This window comes from Zeugodacus cucurbitae, chromosome 4 (genome assembly GCF_028554725.1).
Source record: "Zeugodacus cucurbitae isolate PBARC_wt_2022May chromosome 4, idZeuCucr1.2, whole genome shotgun sequence".
Classification (NCBI taxonomy): Eukaryota; Metazoa; Arthropoda; class Insecta; order Diptera; family Tephritidae; genus Zeugodacus; species Zeugodacus cucurbitae.
Genome location: NC_071669.1, coordinates 4,169,500 through 4,189,429, shown reverse-complemented (window position 1 = coordinate 4,189,429; position 19,930 = coordinate 4,169,500). Strand labels below are relative to the sequence as shown.

Sequence of the window (19,930 nt, the reverse complement as noted above, 5' to 3'; positions counted from 1 at the left end):
GTTGAACTGATTCGATGTAGCCATGTCCGTCCGTCTGTCTGTCTGTATATATACGAACTAGTCCTTCAGTATTTAAGATATCGTTTTGAAAATTTGCAGATGTTATTTTCTCTTCAAGAAGCTGCTCATTTGTCGGAACTGCCGATATCGGACCACTATATCATATAGCTGCCATACAAACTGAACGATCGGAATCAAGGGCTTGTATGGAAAATTTTCGCATACGTTTTAGTAAAAATTTATAAAAAAATGAGAAAAAATAGCTTCATAAATATTGAAGAGCATCCCTAATGCGCTCTTGTGCCAATTGTCATATACATACATATGAGTATGTGCTATAATCAAGTTTCTGCTGCATGTGTCGCTATTAACGCCGAAATTACAAGCAACATGTGCAAATATTTACAAACATATCGAAATGGACACACAAATGCAAAGAAATGTGTGCTATAGACACTTGTGTAGGGGCACTTAGAACGGCATGCAGACATGAAATTGCGATCGTGCGGCAATTTTCTATGTTTTCACACACGCGCCGCGCACAAATATTAGTTTTACTGCTGCAGCTAGATCTGCTGAAATGTGAACTAAATTTGTTGCTTTTTTTTGCTGATAATTTCAAGCTATTTACACTTGCTGCACATGCTGTATATGTATATATATATATATATATGTGTGTATAAGTTTATATATATGTTTATATACAGATCTTGTTATATGCATTTGTTATGTACATATTTGCCATGTCAGTGTGTGCCGATAAGCGCATTCTCTATGTAATATTCATTAATGTTAACACAAACACACACACACACACACACACATGTGTATAGCCATTTGTATGTGCATTCCTAAATGAAATGAAAAAAAATCTACAATTTTTATGCAGACTTTTTACGCCTCGAAACGTTGAAACGTCAGTTGTTCTTGAAACTTCAGCCTAGTCGGATCACACGAGCTCCTCGCGCTCCAACGTACTCGCTATTCATGCCGGGTAATGTAAATATTTATAAAAGCCAAGCGATAGCGGCGGCCGCATGATGAAAAGCAAAAAACAACAAAACACACAAACAAAAACAAAAAAGTCGTACAGCAACAACAACACAGTTCGTTTTTTTCAAAAAAACAGCACACATTATTGTTGTTGCTATGCCGTGTTGAAAGGTCAGGTGCTGATAAGTAGTGAACACTCGAATATAACAAGACGACAAACAACAACAACAACACGAGTACCAGTAGCAGCAGCGGCAGTGCCAACAAGCTATTGCTAGCTAGCTAGCAATTCAACAGTGATCGCGGCGTCAAATTGTATGAATGTTTACAACAACAACAACAACACCAAGTGTATTGCCATACAAATAGTAAGCGCTAGCGCTACTTTTGCATTCATTCAGCCGTTGAGTACGTAAACACACAACACACACACACACACGCGTCCACATGTGCGCCACACCGCGATCAGTTAAATGGGTAGCAGCAGCGTTGCTGTGTGGAGCATGGCTGTGGCGCGGCGCGGCAGTGACAAGCGCGTGACGCGTTGTGTTGTGGCAAGGCTTGGATATTCGTTTGAGTAAACACATCGGTGCGCAGCACGTACGCTTTGGCGGGTAAGTGTTTTGTTGAAAATCACAAAAGTGATTTTTCCTCAGATTTTCAGATTTTTTTTCTCCAACTGTTTGCATTTGTTTTTTCTGACTATTATTTTTTCTGTTTTTTTTCTGATTTTTTTTCTAATTTTTTGTATTTATTTTTTCAAAATATTTCTCTCTATCAAGTCGTGACAGAGTGTCATGATTGATTAGTGTATGTTTTCTTAACATTTATTTTTAGTTTAGCAAATGGCAGCAGGAAAGTGTTTGTGTTTTTTTAGTGCATTTCAAAATTTCAAAATATTTTTTTTAATTTTTTTTTGTATTGTGGTTCGAAACTAATTCCGTTAGCTGAGTGGTTTTTGAAATTAAAATAGCTATAAAACAACTTAAGAAATTAATAGTTCGGAAAATTAGTGGGGTTAATGCAATGTGATTGATTTGAAAGTGACTGAAAAAAGAAATCAAAAAACTACATTTTTGAAAAATTATAAAAGCATAACATCTGCGTTTATTGTATAAAAAATATTTTCTTCAAATACAAATTACTTTTGAATTATTTGCCACCAAATTTTATGCTACATATTGTAATTTTGAAAAAAATTTTTTTTTTTTTCTTAACCCTTGCACGATGACGTCGCGCCATTTCGATCCGTTATAAAAAATATTAAAAAATTAAATACAGTTGAACTTCCATAACTCGAATGACCATAAACCACAAAACAACCTCTAGTTAGAGAGACTTCCGAGATTTGACTTCTATTGCCAATTCAAGAGTTCGAGTTTTGGAATATACAGTTGAATATTAAAATTTTGAAACACATTTATTTTCAACCTAACTCTTCGATGATGACGTCGCGTCATTTCGATCCGTTATAAAAAATTTTAAATATTAAAATACAGTTGAACTTGAGAGACTTCCGAGTTACGGACGATAATTTGTATGAAATTTGATTTCTATTGCCAATTCGAATATACAGTTGAATAATAAAATTTTGAAACACATTGTGTTTGAACCTAACCCTTCGATGATAACGTCAGGTCATATATATATATAAAAAAAAATAAAATAAAAAAATGCTACAAAAAGTTACGGTTGCTTAGTGTTATCGGTATATTTTAACGTAGTAAAATAATTATATAAAAATTATACCAAAATTATACAAATATACTTTAAAAATAGTGAGTTCATTCCATTTTTGTGTATCTTGTGATTTTTGAGTAATTTCCTTTAATTTTTATGATAATTATAAATGATTATTTTAATGATAAATATCAATTTTCCCGGTACGGATCTTTAGAAAATCTATTTTAGAAAGAAAATTTTTGAAGAACACAAGTTTTAAAGTCTAATAAAGTCTTTTGTGAAGCTTGAGGTATCATTGGATCGTCTGAAGATCCGCTAAATTGATAAATCAACATCGTTATAATCGAGAGAGCTCTTGTCAGGGTCTAAAACTGTATGTTTCTAGTTTTGAGATTAGAATTTGATCTAGATTAAGTAGATCTATATCCGTTTTTTGTAGACTTTAATTCTATACGGAATAGTCTTTGCTTCTAAAGAGTTCGTCTGAGGTTAGAACTAGTCTTTAAACTACATATTTCAAGTCGTTGATACTAACAGATATTTTTCAGAGTTTTAATATATTTTTTTGAATTTTAACCTTAGGCAGATAGGAACTTTATGCCAATATTATGTAGATTTATGTATTTTTTACTTTTAATATGCATTTTAGTTAAGCGAGACGAGCTTTTGAATATTTATGGTTTGTTGTTTCGTGGTCCCTTTTAAGTTTGAAGAGTCGGTTTATTGAGTTCTGAAAAGATGAAGAGATGTTAGGCAATTTAGACCTTCATCAGTTAATGTCGGTTACTATGGAGTCGTATTTCTGCATAAATTTAGGTGTGCTTCACGGTGGATATTTCCTATAACGATTAATAAACTTATGATTTGCTTATAAATTGATATATTTGGGAGAGTTATGAAAACGAAAACTTATGCTTAAATTTGATCTGTATGACTAAATACTACAATACCAAGCCTTGTCGTTTCGTACAATATATACTAACTTAAATATTTAAGGCAGTAGTCTGCTTTACAGGCTTCAAAAAAATCGATTTTTATCACATTTTCGAAGCTGAAGCAGTTTTAGTGGCCGAGCGTCGAGCAGGTGCGAATGCTCTCCAAAAATTTTAAAGCGCGTTTTCTCGAGTTTTCATTTTCACAAGTGTTAGAAAACGATGCCGGCGATAGCAAAAAGAATATATGTCCGATCGAAAAAAACCAAAGTGATCTAGCTTCAGTATTAAATTATCTTCTATTTGAACTAAAAAAGTTGGACAAAAGGTATTATTTAAACTACTTGTTTTGCAACTTAAAGTCAATTTTTTTTCTTAAAAAAAGTGAATTTTTTTTTCAAACTTCGAAAAATTTGGAATTTTATAACTTCTTCGGTATTTTTTTAGTTCTTAAAGAAAAGAAACTTATAAAAATTAAAAAAAAAAATTTGGTTCGACTGTTTCAGATGCATCGCCTTCCCCATCACCGGCACCGATTTTCAAGTGCAGACTCCGGGCGCTGCAGAAAAATACTAACAACTTTGAAAAAATTTTAATATTTTTTAATAATAAATATTGTTGACGTCTTGACTTGGTGTGGGTTGAACTTTAGTTTACTTTTTATTGGCTTAACAATACTTTAGACGTATAAGACCTAGGATTATATCTTCAATTATACTATAAAGTGCAAGTAACTGTGAAAATTATATTTTAAGACATAGCAATACATAGAATAACCTCAAACAGAGTTAACTTAAAAAAAAAAACATAAAAATCATATTCATGGATATTTCAAACAGCTTAATCACCAAACACTCTGAAGGTTTATCGTCAGAATTTCAGAACAATTAAAGCGAGTAAAATCTACAATATAAAAAAAAGAGTTTTAAAACCACAAAAAATAGCAGGAAATAAAAATAAAAGGTTTTATAGAGCATTTCACGTGCTTATTTGCATGAAACTGTAGGTGAGAAAATTAAATAAATTAAAATAATACAACAAAACTCAGTCCAAATTTGCACTTAAATACAACAAAAAAAGGTTTAATTGAAACGAAATTAAATATGCTACAATTGTAGCAAACGAGGGTCGCGAAAATGTTGCATGAATACATACAGACATATACATGAACCATTCATATAAATGTATAGTACATAAGAAGTAGTGAAGCAACATGTGCCACATATTGCGCTAATGTACGACACTGTTGTCTCCAGTGCGAGTGTGAGTGTGAAAACTGTGTAGAAATGTAGACAGATGACGAAAAGAAATGCTAATGATTAATGTCATTCAAAATTGAGTTGTTTCGCGGCACCGAAATGGAATACAAAATCTAATGGAGTGTAGAGGTCAATGACAGGGCTGGGCTGTGAGTGGGATAGTGCTTATATGTAATAAGTCTGTATGTGTATATGAGCTCATACGCTGTACAGTGGCACTTAAGTACGCACGGTTGGGCTGTTAAATAGTTTACTGGAAAAAGTGACAGTCATCCGGTGTGTGTGTGCGCACACTCAGACGCACTTTGTTATCCGACTTTCATATCAGTTGGCTGATCACACATATAAACACATATTTATATATATATATGAATGTATGTACATTTGTGTGTTTTTTTTTGTTGTTGTATAGTGTTCAAAACTCACGCTTCACTGTAGTTTTCCTCTGTTACAAATCAAAATTTTTCGTTACACCGAAAAAACCGCCGCTGTGGCATGGCAAATCACGTGACAACGCAGATCTGCATACATAATAGCGGGTACACCAATATACTCATATACACAGACCAAAAAAAAGTGGAAATAGCTCATTTGTTGTTGTTGTTGTGTTCTTCAAAAAGTCATATCACGCTTCCGTTGAACTTTCTATCGCATCGGGGCAATCTTTATTATTTACTTTTATTATCAGAGGCTACCCTTTCTCAGCGTATTTTTCATGCGATCGAGCTGTGTAAGACAATTTATACAATTTATACAATTTATGTTCGACGCGCACACAACATAGATAATAAATACATACAAACATATATATGTATGTATATATGAACCAACATAATTATCTGTATGTGCATGAAATTTCAATTTTTATTTCTAACACATTGACAATTTCGCGGCTTTTTATTACATTTTTTTTTATTTTTTCCTCAAAATTATATTCTCCTTTTTTTCGAATTCTTAACTGTTTATAAAATTTACACCTTTTTTCTGCTTCCTCCACATGTATGTAATTAAAATTCTGTGTTAGTTTTCACTCAACATCATCCGGGTGTTTGCATTAGCTATTCAGCCCCTACTACTTTCAGTTGAACTCCAGTCTCTCTCTCTCTCTCCTTCTAACTCTTTCAAACTCCCTTGTTACTTTCGCTTCCTCGTTTTGTTTGCAGCCAGTCCCCATTCTTTTGCAGTTCATGTACTTTAGCATTTATTTTTCTGAAATTATTTAGCATTATTTTCGAATTGTTGAATGCATAAATTGTTTTTTAATAGGAATTCCCAGCTATTTTACGTACGAAATTCGGTAATTTAGAAGCGGACTTATTACCAGCAGAGCCATTGGTGAGTCATCGAGAAGTGTTCAACTGTAGTAAATTTATTTATTTCTTAAAAATAGAGCAAATATTTTCGGGTTGCGTGATTTTATTTAAATGATCTTCAAACAGTAGCTATAGAGAGTATGTAGAACATTAGGTAATCTTTCTTAGTTTGTTGTAGGAATGGGGTTAGATTGCTTTAGAACTTCTCCGTGAAAAGAATATATGTAAATATTTAAGAAACAATCAAAAATAAGTAGGAGAGTCATTAATAGTAGATTATAGACGGATGAGTTAATATACTCTGTCCTCTCAAAAATGCTTCATAATTACTCGAGGGCACAGACTAGATCTAGATCTCCTGTTAGAACCCCGAAAATGCTGAATTCCTCAGGATGATGTTTTAAGTGCACTGAAAAACAATGAGTTATAAATTCAGACATTCTTTTCTAAGAAGGAAGTCTTCTATAAGACTCTTTACATAGTTAAGATGTCTTGACAAAGTTTGCGCTGTTGAATGACATTTTTTTGGGAGATTTTTAAGTTTTATAATGTAGAGTTTTCAATTCGACGATCCATCTCTTAAAGCACTCAATTTATACTATACTAAGATTTATCTGATCTATCCGATATAGTATTCTTTGTAGAAATCTCAGTTTCTAGTTAACAGATTCAGTATGCAAGATATCATCCGAACTTCCGTATTAAAACCTTTGCCTGAACCTAAAACCTATCAAGAACTCATAGTATAAGTGTTATATTATTCACATTAATTCAATTCATATTTAAAGTGATCCATCCGATCTATTAGGTCTAAAACTTTGCTTCCGCCGTTTTCCAATAGATGTCTCTAGGGTCAAGCACTGGTCGATTAAATTGATTTTTTTTTGTCAACATTAACTCAACAAAATATTTGTAGAGATCTGTTTGCATCCCAAACTTATTCTCAACTGAAAATGTCAATTTTTGAGCCGAATTCTCGACATTTGCGGTAAATTTTGCTTTTCTTTTTTAATTCCAAGAAAAGTGCGGCTAAGGCTCATCGACATTTGTAACCGCTTTTATAAATACTATTCTTCGTTATTACTTTTGTTCGATGATTTAGTTGTTTGTGAGCTTCTTTCCTATATCAAATAGCGATTACTATATTGATTTTTAATCATTACCTTCAGCAACCAAGATCTGTTTACATAAACCTTGAAGCTTTTAAGGACTAGTAGTCTATCTATCACTCTATTGAGGAATTTTTTTTACTACTCGTACTCAATGTTTGCGGCTTCAAATAGGCGATGCTGGTGTAAAAATTGTAAGAATAATGCCCGGTTTCACAGTTCGTACTTAAGTTGTGCCCAAATAAAATCTTAGCTAAGCATTGTTGTTGACTGAGTAGTCATTTGCGTTTCCCAGCCGATGCTTATTTTCTTTAAAATTCTATTATGATATATGGCAGCACAATGAAAAACATTTGTTTACAAATACCATCTGACAAATTGAAATTATTTTTGATGAAAAATAACTTTGCGACGAATAAATTTAGATTCTGGGAAATGGATGGAGACAATAAAAGGACACCGAATTTCACCGCAAGCGAGTGGGGGCACCTATTGCAACTCGCAGGAAAGCATATAACCGTCATTGAATGCAAGAAATTCCAAAAAATTGTTCAGCAAATATTTTTTTTTTATTTTTCTGACAAATAAGTCAATATTCAAAACAAAATTCAGCTGTTATTTAAGCACTGCTTAAGTCTCCCATTTTCTGTACTTAAGCAGAACTTAAGTATGAACTGTAAAACGCAATATTTCTGTTTTATCTAAAGCACAACCTCAGTACTGACTGTGAAACCGGGCATAAGTTACCAAGAAAGAATCGGTCGAACTTTTTAGGTCAAAAATTGGCAAATATATACTGTAATCTTTTTAATTTTTGTTTAAATTTTAGTTAATAAAGTCACGCTTTAATTGACAAAAGATACAGTTCCGGTCTCTTTAATTACTAAAATATAATTTTCTTAATGTAAACTTGAATTCTTAATTGCATTACGAAGACTAATTTGCATAACATTTAAAAAACAACAACGAAAACAATACATATAAAGAATAAGCTGTAGAAAGACATATCTTCATCAAAAACAATGCGAGTCTCTGAAATAATCAGAATTAACTCAACTACAAAATCTGCTTATAAATTATGTTAATTTGACTAAAAGGCCGAAATGCCCATAGACACGAGACACGAAAAAGGAAACAACGCGCAGCAATTGAAATGTAAAGAAAAGGCAGTGAGTCCTGACAGCGCAAAGACAGAAAGGCATTTATTTAATGAAATTATGTATATTAAAAATAGCAAGCAATTTGCCAGCGAACAAAAATCACAGACAATCGACAAACAAAAACCAGCGAATTTACAATTTGGAAATCCAGAAAGAAAGTGAGAGAGGAAGGGGTGCTGAGTGAAGGCATATGATAACGGAAATTATATTGCGGCTGTTGTGAGTAAGAGTATTTGCTGGAGGAAACTGATACTCAAACTCAACATATTAGAATTTAAGAGGCTCTCAGCTGCTTCTTCTACCACTTTCTTCTTCAAAATAGTTAATGCAAAACAACATTTTGTTGCGAATTTCATACTTTTAACCCTCAACTTTAATGGAAGTTGGCAACACTTAAAGGTTAGCGGCTGCTGAGTGTTTTCTTACTTCTCAAGTTGAGCCGCTGTCTTAACTCTACACTTGAGTATTGCCAACTAGTTTGTGTACTCACTCACTAACCTGTGCACTTCGGAACGCGAGTGTGCTTGCCCGAGCTCAGTTTGAACCGCTGAACTGCGTCGCTGTAGTCAAGTGTAATGTAAATATTTTAAGTTTTTAATGTAATGCGTTTTAATGTAATTTACTTGCGATGAAGTTTAACTTCAAGACGTTTCTTAAGTGAGTTATGTAATTACCACAAAATATCGTTGTTTCTGTTTTGTAGAAACGAGTGGACATGAAATGTTTGCTGACAATTTTCGGTATATCTTTACAAATATTGTTTGAGCTCATGAGAGTGTGACGCGGCCGAAGGCTTAGTGTCAGTGCTATTAAAACTTTTTGGGATCGGAGTTAAAATTTCGTTGAGAAAAACTCTGAGATTGTGAGTATAAAGCAACATCAAGCCTCATATATGACGCGAAAGTCCTACGGAGATCCAATGGCCGCTTCGGAGAAGTTTTAAAACTTGGATCTGGGATCTTGCCAATCTTTGAAAAGTGTTCTTTATCAGTTCGGAACTGCTGAAAGACCAATCATCATTTAAATGGAGAAACTTTCTTAAAAACGCTTTATTGAAAGATGGAAGCCGATTCTTTAATCTTCTTTAGATTTGTGCAATCATAGAAGAGTCCAAGTAAGTTCCAGTTCTCAAGACATTTGTGTGCCGTATGATATGTTTCTATCCCGGAACTTTAAAGAAGACACCAGCAGTAACAAAAGAACTGACTACTAATACTTTCGAAATATGACGAGTCTTCAAACATCACCAAAACTATCGATTACGCTCAAGAACTGTTAAGAAACGACAAGCACAGAGAGTTCAATTAGAGGTAAAGTCAACATTCTACTGTCCTCAAGATATTTTCGTTCCGTATTATATGTTTCTGTCATGGAACCTCAAAGTAGAAAATAGCTCGAACAAGATAAACGAATTCCAAACCTCCTGAAATATTTCGAGCTATCCAAGCATTACTAAAAATCTTCCTCTCGAGAACTCTTAAGAAACGATCACAGGATCTAGTGGAACATGTTCTGAATATATTTGGTTGGGACAGGCTGTTGACAGAACGTCTTCGGACTCCTTTGATGATCATTGTGGGAACTAATATGAGATTATGGGTCCAAATAAGGTCATACGTATAAATAGATTCCCAACATGAGTTTTTCGGAACATTAGGGTGCTTAAACTCTTTTAAGAAGTCTCGGAAAGCAGTTATATTGGATTGGAGTCTTTCATATTTAAAGTATTGGTAAAAATATTCGTCAGAGAATCGTAATTTCGACCTATTTGGTATTGAGGGTTGTCTTTGAACCAAAAAATAACTTTTTTTCCTCAAAGAATTCCGAAGCCCAATTAGAACTCATTCACAGCACATTGGTAGAGTTGTGGAATTTAATTTTAAATCGTAATCTGATCCATTATTACTATTTTAAATTGGAAAAAAACATTTTATTGTACCCTTTTCAATTGAGGCTCCATTCAATAGAGCTCGCATAACCACATAATCCCGCTTCGCCAAGCTTATTTGGTCGCTTTAATAATTGCAAAGAATAAGAACTCTTCAAATTTCATTTGAGAGCCATCCTGCGGGCCATTCAACTGCTTTGCTTGCTTTATGTGCTTATTATTAAATATCAAGCAATAAGATTGTGGAAGGATAACAATAGCATACTGGCTTTATGCTGAGGTTGAGGAGCGGATATCTTTATATATATATAATAGAAATGTATAACGCCATGCCGCTGCTTAAGCGTTGAAGTGTTTATCCTTGCGCATTAATAAAATTTAATTTGTTTACAAAAGCGTTGTAGAGGAGAAAGTTGGAGATGAAGCGGGCTGAAGGCACAGGAAGAAGGCGCGACAGCAGCAAAGCGAAGAGGCGAGCTCAAGATGGAAAATAAAAAAGATTTGCAAAGATATCAAGAAATAAAGCGATTGAGCAAACAAAATAAATAAATATCTGTGAAAAGAATTTGAGCAAAGAAATGAAGAAATAGAAGCAGAAGAAGCTGGAAAACCGAAGCGAACAACTTCATTTGAGAAATTGAAACATTTACACCGTTAAACTCCCCGAACGCTAGACCAACAAGTGCGCTGCACAACCTCGTCTCTGGCAAACGAGGCTTTTAGCTTTGCCACCGCACAGCAGTGGAGCGCGACGCAGCGCAATCTACAAGATTTTATTTACACCTTCTGTGAAAATATTTACACTTCAGCAGGCTGTAGGCGGCGGCAACACGAACGCAGCTGAGTGCGGAAAAATGAGCAACACCTACACACCTGACCGATTGCGAGCGGGAGTTGCAGCCACACAGAGCCTTCAAGCGCGGCAAGCAGCGTAGGCAAACAATTGAAAGTAGATTTCCGGCTTAAAAATTGAAAAATTCCCAAAGGGAAGCTAAAAACTCATAATAAGCCTGGGGCGGAGCGCTCCACAGCAACAACAACAAAAAGAAGAAGAGGTGTGCTACTGGAAGGCAGTGAATGGCGGGGTTGCAAGCGAAAGAAGCTGGTTGCAGGTGGCTTTGGGTAGTTTAGAAGCACAAGACTACAAGAGTTGGCTGAGTTGAGCAGGTGAGATGAGATCCTTCATAAATTTATATAAAAGGAATATATGTACCCTTTGTGAAGGTGCAAAAAAAATCGCAGGAAATAGGCAAAAGGCATGGCAATGTGCCAAGCGGCGATTCAACAACCAACTAGTGTGCTCGCACTCGCATCTCTTTCATTTGCATTTTTCTATTTTTCTGAAGAATATCTGCAAGTGAGTTAGCAGTTGGCAATTTGCATGTGAGCGCCCGTCTCTCGTTTTATGTACCTGCCTGTGTGTGTGCTGGGGAACAAATAAATTTTTGTGCATTTCTTCGCCAATTGCTAACGGTACCTTCCGGCTCGCCGCTCACTCGAGCATCTCATTATCTGCCTTAGCGATTTTATTTAAAAATTTATTTTCTCCTCGTGGAAGCGTGAAAAAAGTGAAATCAAGAGACATACGCGTACACTGAGTGAGCTAAGGAAGCCACGCAGAGTTATTTTTTTTTTCAATTTTTTTAGTATTTTTTATTTATTAGAATGTTGAATGTGGCAGTCAAAGGTTGGTTGCATCCTTAAAGTAATCATATGCGTACTTGTTACTTCTTATGTAGTTGGGCAAGGGAGGTTTTTCAGAGTTTGTAGAGGTGTAGAGAGGGGGTCTAAGCATAATTTATTATTTGAGTAGTTACGCGCGCGTAATTTGAAGTAATAAAAGTGTCTACTATGGAGTGCTTAAGTAGTGGGAAATATTTATGATTGCAGCGAAAGGCGTTTAACTATAATATGATAGTTATATAATGAAAGATAGAAATATATATGTACTAACTATATATTTTTGAATTTTTTTTCCACTTAATCTAGATTCATTCAGTAATTTTGTGATAATTAGTTGCTTTGAGGTTATGTATGACCATTTTGGGGTTCAATTTGACACTTCCACACTTCGGTTGATGCTACTACTGGAAGAAGTGCGAATCTTCACTATTTCTATCCTGAAAGTGGCACTGTTACCCATCAAAACGACGAAGTCAAGGCTTCAAAAGTACAAAACAAAGAATTTTGGGGTTTATGAAGTTCCGACTGTCCTTTCCATACACATCCGGTATTCTATGTATATGGCTTTAATCACTTAATATCAACTTTTGATTCATAGTTTCGATTTAATTAAACTGAAAACCCCAGAAATGTCGAAATAATTAATGACTCTACAGAGTAAAGTAGTCAACGGAAACAATTAACACCCTTTACCCGGAGTTAGTAAGTTCTTCAAACGGGTTCCCAAGACATCTCATCTTATTAACCTAGATAGTATTCAGGTCTGTAACTCAACTTAATTTCAGACATAGAAGCTTCCCGGTATTACGATTATCGATAACAGTTCATTTGTGATTATTTAAGACAACTTTGTGAATTGGCCAAAGAGCTAACAAGCTGAAGGCTTTCGGGCTATGAGTGAGGCTTAAGAACGCCCAGAAGTTCAGTACCGTATAAGGTCGAAATAATTATTGACTTTCCCGAGTAAAGTAGTCAGCAGAATCAATACCCAAAGTTAGTAAGTTCTATAAAAGGGTTCCTAAACCATCGCTTCTTATTAGCCTCGATAGTTTTTGGGCCTGTAGCTCAGCTTAATTTAGACATAGAAGCTTCCGAACGTTATGATTATCGATAAAGGTACAATTGTGAAAATTCGGACAACTTTGTGAATAGAATCTTTCAGGTGAATAGTAAACAAAAATTTTACTCGTTACCTAGCTGAAGACCTTCTGGCTAAGAGTGAGAATTTAGACACCAAAAACGATAGATAATACGTATTAATTAAGAGATGTTCGCTATTTTACCATAAGAAAATATACGATTTCTTTCTGGTTTACATGAGATAAACCAGTGAGCAAATAGGGATTACCGCTCATATGAAGTATGATCCAGTTAGACAGAAGGAAAACCAGAGCTCTACTAACTGTTCTAGTTCCTACTCTGTAATTTACATAACTTATTTAACTTAGTTTTCTATAAGTTCCAACGGATGAATATACATAGATTTTGGATCAATGCAGTATTCATTAAGAAGCTACCAGTGTAACCTATGAAAAATTAGGCGATTTTCGTGAATTTTTTTTAAGAAAGTACTCGATCGAATGTCTCGAAGTTTTTTGGACTTAATAAGGTATATTTTCAGCTATATTTTAAGATTTTTTTCTACAAAAATATGGAAAAACAAGTAAGGAAGGGCTAAGTTCGGGTGTATCCGAACATTTTATACTCTCGCAATTTATTTATTTAACTTTATTTATATTATATAATACACAATTTGACCCACATATTCGTCATATATATTGTATAAAGTCCATTGAAAGTTGGAAACCATAATATTAGGTACCGAGGTCCTCGTGTTCGATATATGGGGCCTTAAAAACCTATGGTCCGATTTCGGCGATTTTAAGATTGGGGGTGCCACACTATAAACGTAGTATTTGTGCAAAGTTCTGCATCGATATCTGCACTAGTGCTTACTTTATATATTGTAAAGTTAACGATTCAGATCGTCTTCAAAGTTCTGGTATATAGGAAGTAGGCGTGGTTGTGAAGTGATTTGGCCTATTTTCACAAAATATCATTGGGATGTAAGGAAACTATTACAAACCAAGTTTCATTGAAATCGGTCGAGTACTTCCTGAGATATGGTTTTTGACCCATAAGTGGGCGACGCCACCCCCATTTTCCATTTTGTAAAAAAATCTGAGTGCACCTTTCATCTGTGGGCGTGGTTATGATCCGATTTTTTTCATTCTTGGACTGTATTAGGAAGTGGCTAAAAAAAACGACTGCAGAAAGTTTGGTTTATATTGCTCTATTGGTTTGCGAGTCACTCTTTGTCACTCTGGTATAGCCACTTAAAAGATGTTTTCTACTTAGGCTCTAGAATTTCCTGCTGCGTACTTCATCTCCTACTGTTTTAATGCAATACCAGCAATAAAATTGATATTGATGTTGAAATTTCCTACACACCATTAAATCGCCTATTGCATTTTCGCATTCAAATTTAGTCATTAACACATAATCAAATAAATAACGGAGGGGTCGCGAAACGCATACACAATCATTAAAACAAACATTATTAATACATTTTTAATGCGGAATAATTAAAAAATTAAATGTATGCCTTTATCGTTGCTCATTAAAGCAAAGCAAAGCAGAGAAAAAACACAGTGGAATAAATAAATAAAAAAAATTAAAAAACAAAAAAAAAAAAATAAACAAAAGCGAGTGTGAGCGTGTGTTATTGTAAGTGTGAATGGCAAATATTGCAAAAATGCGATATAATTTCATTTTATCGACAAATAATTGCAATCCCATTAGGGACGAGCACATGAGCGAGCTCACGCTGGTGCTGTTGCAGTGCGCCAATTAACGGTGCTTTACGATGCCAGGCACAGCTTGTGAGGGCACCGTTGGCGTGAAATCATGCTCATTATGTAAATGTGAAACTTAAAATATTTAATAATAATTGAGCGTGAAAATGCGATAGCGTCGCGACCTGTATGTGACATGCATGGCCCTGCTTTCGCTCATATATAAATGTATGAGTGTGTGTGTGCCTCCACAACTGCTTTAATTGCATTACAGTTGCACATGCATGGGTTAATTGCAGGTCGCTTGACGCACACAAACACACACCGAACAAGTAGGGCAGTCCAACAGACAGTCAGCGAGTCAAATGGTCAGTAAGTAGGGTGGCTGGACAATTGCAATTAAACAGTAACCAACCACACACATGTGCAGCAGCAGCTACAGCTACTGTAAAGCCTCCTTGTTGCAAGTGTGTTTGCTGTTATTGTTGTTGCTCTGCCTTTTTCTACTTTTTTTTTTTAATTTTTTTTCGGCCTATTGTCCTTACGTTGATCCTTTCGCGCGCGCAAGGCAATGTTGCTGGTATTAATTTCAACTTATTGAGTTGTCGCTGCTTCTCGCTCTTTTGTTGCTTTTTTTTGTGGTCCACTTTAGTGCAATCAGTATGTCTGTGTGAAAGCAGCTCACTCAATTAAGTCTATATATAGATTTATTTTATTTTTAAAGATATTTTTAAAGGATATCCTCTGCACGCATGTGGGGATTACTTAGAATGCTTCGGCGGGTTAACTGGACTACGCTTTTAAGAAAATTTGCGAGATAAAAATATATTAAAATGAAAATAAATTAAAGGAAGTTTATACTTAAATTCAGTTGACATCAGAAGGCACTTAGTTTGTGTCACAGTAAAGAAGAACAATTAAAAATGTCCAATTTTTTATTAAGTACAAATATTTGACATTTATTGTATTATAAATAATAAAAACTTCCAAAATTTGGAACATTTCTGAACTCGAAATTTCTTAGAACTTAATTTTTAAACTAGTGCAATCGAGACCAAAAATTGAGTTACTTCAAAATTTTAAGAGGTTGGAGTTTCCTTACTTTAATTGAGCTACAATTGGTATTTATTGCCATGACTAATATTTATTCTTGAGTAAAGGAGTGAAAAATTAGTTGAATGTACACATATCAGAAGCCAGAGCAAACGTTGACTAATGAAACTCTCAAAGAATGGATTTTCCTGGACTAAATTGTTTTATAAATGAATCTGTTGCCTCTTGTGGAGTCGAAGTTCACATAACTTATTCTTCTTAGGTGAAAATAATAATATTTATTATTACAATTTGGACTCTGAAGTAGAATAGATCGGAAATTCCTTAAAGATTTCCTTCAATCAATGCCCCGAGAAATTTAAAAGTTCCTAATAGCCTTTTCACACAGGAGCTAATTGATCAATTAACTGGTCTCTGCTCGATTAAAAAGCTGATTAAGATCAATTTACTATACAAAATGAAAATCTACATTTTTCTATATTAATTTTTAATTGAATTTTAATCGACTTGAAAATGAAAAACAACTCTGCGACGCATGATATACGTTCTTTGTCTGCGAATGGCTGAATTTTTTGATAAAAAAGCTGCTAAAAAAAATCAATCAGGTGTTGAAACTTACCAACTTCTTATGAAAATCACAAACAAAAATGTATAACAGCTGATTATCGAGTAGTCTTCAGTGTGAAAGACAAAAACTGGTTACTCAATCAAAATTTTAATTGAAAAATTACTTTGGCTGTGTGAAAAGGGTATAAGACAAGACATTTAAATATCAATCCATGTGCTTTCTTTCTTGCAAAAATTAAAGTTTTCTAGGCAGTTTTAGCCAGTTTTTTTGGTAAAAAGTTCAGACCAAAAGTCATATTTATATGCTCTCTGACTGGCCTTTAGTGTCTTTCTACAATTTCTTTTTATTTTCAACAGCGTCAAAAACTTTTTTACAACTACAACAACAAAGTCACAAAGGTTACTTTTGTCTATGCCGACAATTTACAGCTCATTTACGACCACACAAGAATCCCAGTAGGTTAGATAGCAAAGGCTAACGGCGAGAAGAGCTAAAGAGCTGCCGAGGTAGGCATAAACTATTTGATTACACTTACTACCGGGTATATAAGTAAGTATATGGGCACAGCATAAAGATTTTTAGAGTTAGTGTTGCTTCAGTCAGTACTATTGAAGCCATTGCTTTGAAACAAAATAGTTTTGTTTTTCCGAGTAATGACTTACTGTCTCGTTGCGGTCACAAGTCATAAAACTATTATCTACCTACTTGCTTGCTACTGTATTTCTCACACACAATTTTTTGTTGCCTCATTTGACCACTTCCGCTGTGAAGATTGACTTTTATGCTCGCTAGCAACATTTTAGCCACCAAATTGTGTTGAAGTAGTTGTTGTAATTCTTGAAATTGTTACAAAGCTGCTCAATTATGGGATCTTACTGATGGATACCGCACTAAACTGGTATAACCACTTAATTTTTTCTAAAAACTATTATACCAGTTTAAGAGACTTATACCAGTTGTTTGTTCGATTCGCTACTTTCTAAGGTTTTCTAAGGTAACCGCTTAATTTTTTTCTAAAAACGATTATACCATTTTAAGAGACTTATACCAGTTGTTTGTTCGATTCGCTATTTTATAAGATTTTCTAAGGTAACCGCTTAAATTTTTTTCCAAAAACGATTATACCAGTTTAAGAGACTTATACCAGTTGTTTGTTCGATACGCTATTTTTAAGGTTTCTAAGGTAACCGCTTCATATTTTTTCTAGAAACTATTATACCAGTTTAAGAGACTTATGCCAGTTGTTTGTTCGATTCGCTATTTTCTAAGGTTTGGTTAATTTGCTGCTATTAGGTCTACAACTTTGCCCCCGCCGTTTTCCAATAGATGTCTCAAGGGTCAAGCTCTGGGCGCTTAAATCGATAAAATCGTTTTATATCGATATTGGGCATTTGTGTCAACATTAATCCAACAAAATATTTGTTTAGAGATCAGTTTGCATCCCAAACTTATTCTCAACTGAAAATGTCACTTTTTGAGTCGAATTCTCGACATTTGCGGGAAATTTGGCTTTTCTTTTAAAATTTCAAAGAAAAGTGCGGCTGAGGCTCATCGACATTTGTAACCGTTTTTATACAAAAAAAAACGGCAGAAGCAAAGTGGTAGACCTAATATTTATATGAATCAGCATGTTTTAGATATTTCTGGACATTGAAATTGTGGTTTAAAAATACAAAAAATTTCGGAATAATATCCATATTATTATGTAATTATTTTAATAAATTTTTTTACACTAAATTTTAACATAATTTCTTCATCTTTTCTTTGCAGATCCAAATGATGGCATTGCGGACTTCAGCCTGTTTAAAGCGAATACTCTTCTACACTCAACCTAAATTTATTGACTGCTGAACATTTACTACAAAACACTTGTATTGGCATTCCTTTGACACACTGTTAATTCGAAGCCGTTAATTTGAGTACAGTACTCAGTTTACTGTTATTTGCAGTATGTGTGCTACCGTTAGTTGTGTTTTAGTAACCATAATGGTTTAAGTACGCATAAAATCCTTGTAAAATATTGCGCAAAACTAAGTTTTTTGTCGCATATTTATATATTTTTAGCTTAGCTAATTATTTCAACCGTTGATGCTACAATCGCGTTTGTGTTATTATTAGTCACTTAAACAGTAACGTATTCATAACTCATTACTTGCTATTTGATTTATACAGAGTGATAAGCGCTCGCTAAGTCGAGCGTCAAGTCAACTCTCGCTCTCTCTCTCTCTCTACAAATAATGATTTACAAACAATTTTGTTTGAAAATAAATTTCCATGATTTATTAAAATTTTCCGAAAACTATCCTTTGGAATTGTATCTTCATGTAAAACTTTTTAACGCTTGGCGAACACCCCTGTTCCAACTAACCTACATTTAATTAAATTCCTGCACTCACCTTAATGTGTATCAAGGATAAATAAAATTACACACTTACCCTAATGTGTATCAAGGATAACTAAAATTATGCACTCACCTTAATTCGTATCGAAGGGGACTATATATTAGTTTACGGGAGGACTTTGTTTTATTCATACAAATCCTCCCTTAATATATTTGCTTCTATAAAATGACGGTTAACATTACGGTTAACATCTTTTTACTTGCTAGAGCTTGGTATATCTGTCTTGGTCTGTAAAAAAATATATTTTTTTTTTTTGATTTAAAAAAATACAAACTCAACTTTACTCATTCTGTGCTACATCTTCTTCGAAATCATCATTAACACACTGTTTTCCATTCCTTGTCTATGAACAAGTTGGAAAACAGAATTGAACTGCATCTAAAGCAGTGTTAAAAAACCAATCCTTATACGAATTTCATATGAAATATTGCCTTCTAGTTTGTAGAGCTGAAAAAGCTTAGCTTTGACTAAAAATGCCGTGACTTGGAAAAGGCTAAACAAAATATTTTTTCTGCATTATTGCTCAAAAATAAACACTTAAAATTTAGTAAATATGAATCTATTGTAATAGAGAATACTAGATTTTAACACCTCCTTATAAAAATGTGTAAAATTGAAAATAAAAAACTTGAAATATATTAAAAAAAATTTATTTGTTTAATCTTAACTTATTTTCTACCTAAAATATAAAACAAATATTGGAAAAGATATAAGAGGTAAGTAGACCAAGAACTATTAATTACACAGCCACACAAAAAAAATATATTTTTGCACGATCTGGAGTTCTTACTATGTGTGCCTTCTGTTTTTGGGGTCGCTGAATCCGAATCCGCGTTCCATTGAACCACATCAGATCAGAGTTTGGACATAACCACAGAAAACCAATATGGCGGACAGCGTTTATTAAACTTCATCGGATTCTTAGTTAACATGAGAATTTTATTATTCGTTTAAGGCGGTATTCTGGTCTAGGATGTTGAAAAAATCGATTTTTTTTGCATATTTTGAAAGTTTAGACTTTCAGAAATATGACCTTAGATGGATTTTTCAAAATTCGACTTATTTTCGGATGCAGCCGATTTTGTGACGTGG

At 34.1% G+C, this 19,930-nt stretch overlaps 1 long non-coding RNA gene across 1 annotated transcript; it reads left to right on the top strand.

The window, feature by feature from the left end:
* Positions 1–841: 841 nt before the first annotated feature.
* Positions 842–19,490, top strand: LOC105220806 (uncharacterized). Its single transcript, XR_852373.3, has 2 exons — positions 842–1,607; positions 18,207–19,490. It is a non-coding gene; the product is annotated as an uncharacterized LOC105220806 (long non-coding RNA).
* The last annotated feature ends 440 nt before the right edge of the window (positions 19,491–19,930 follow it).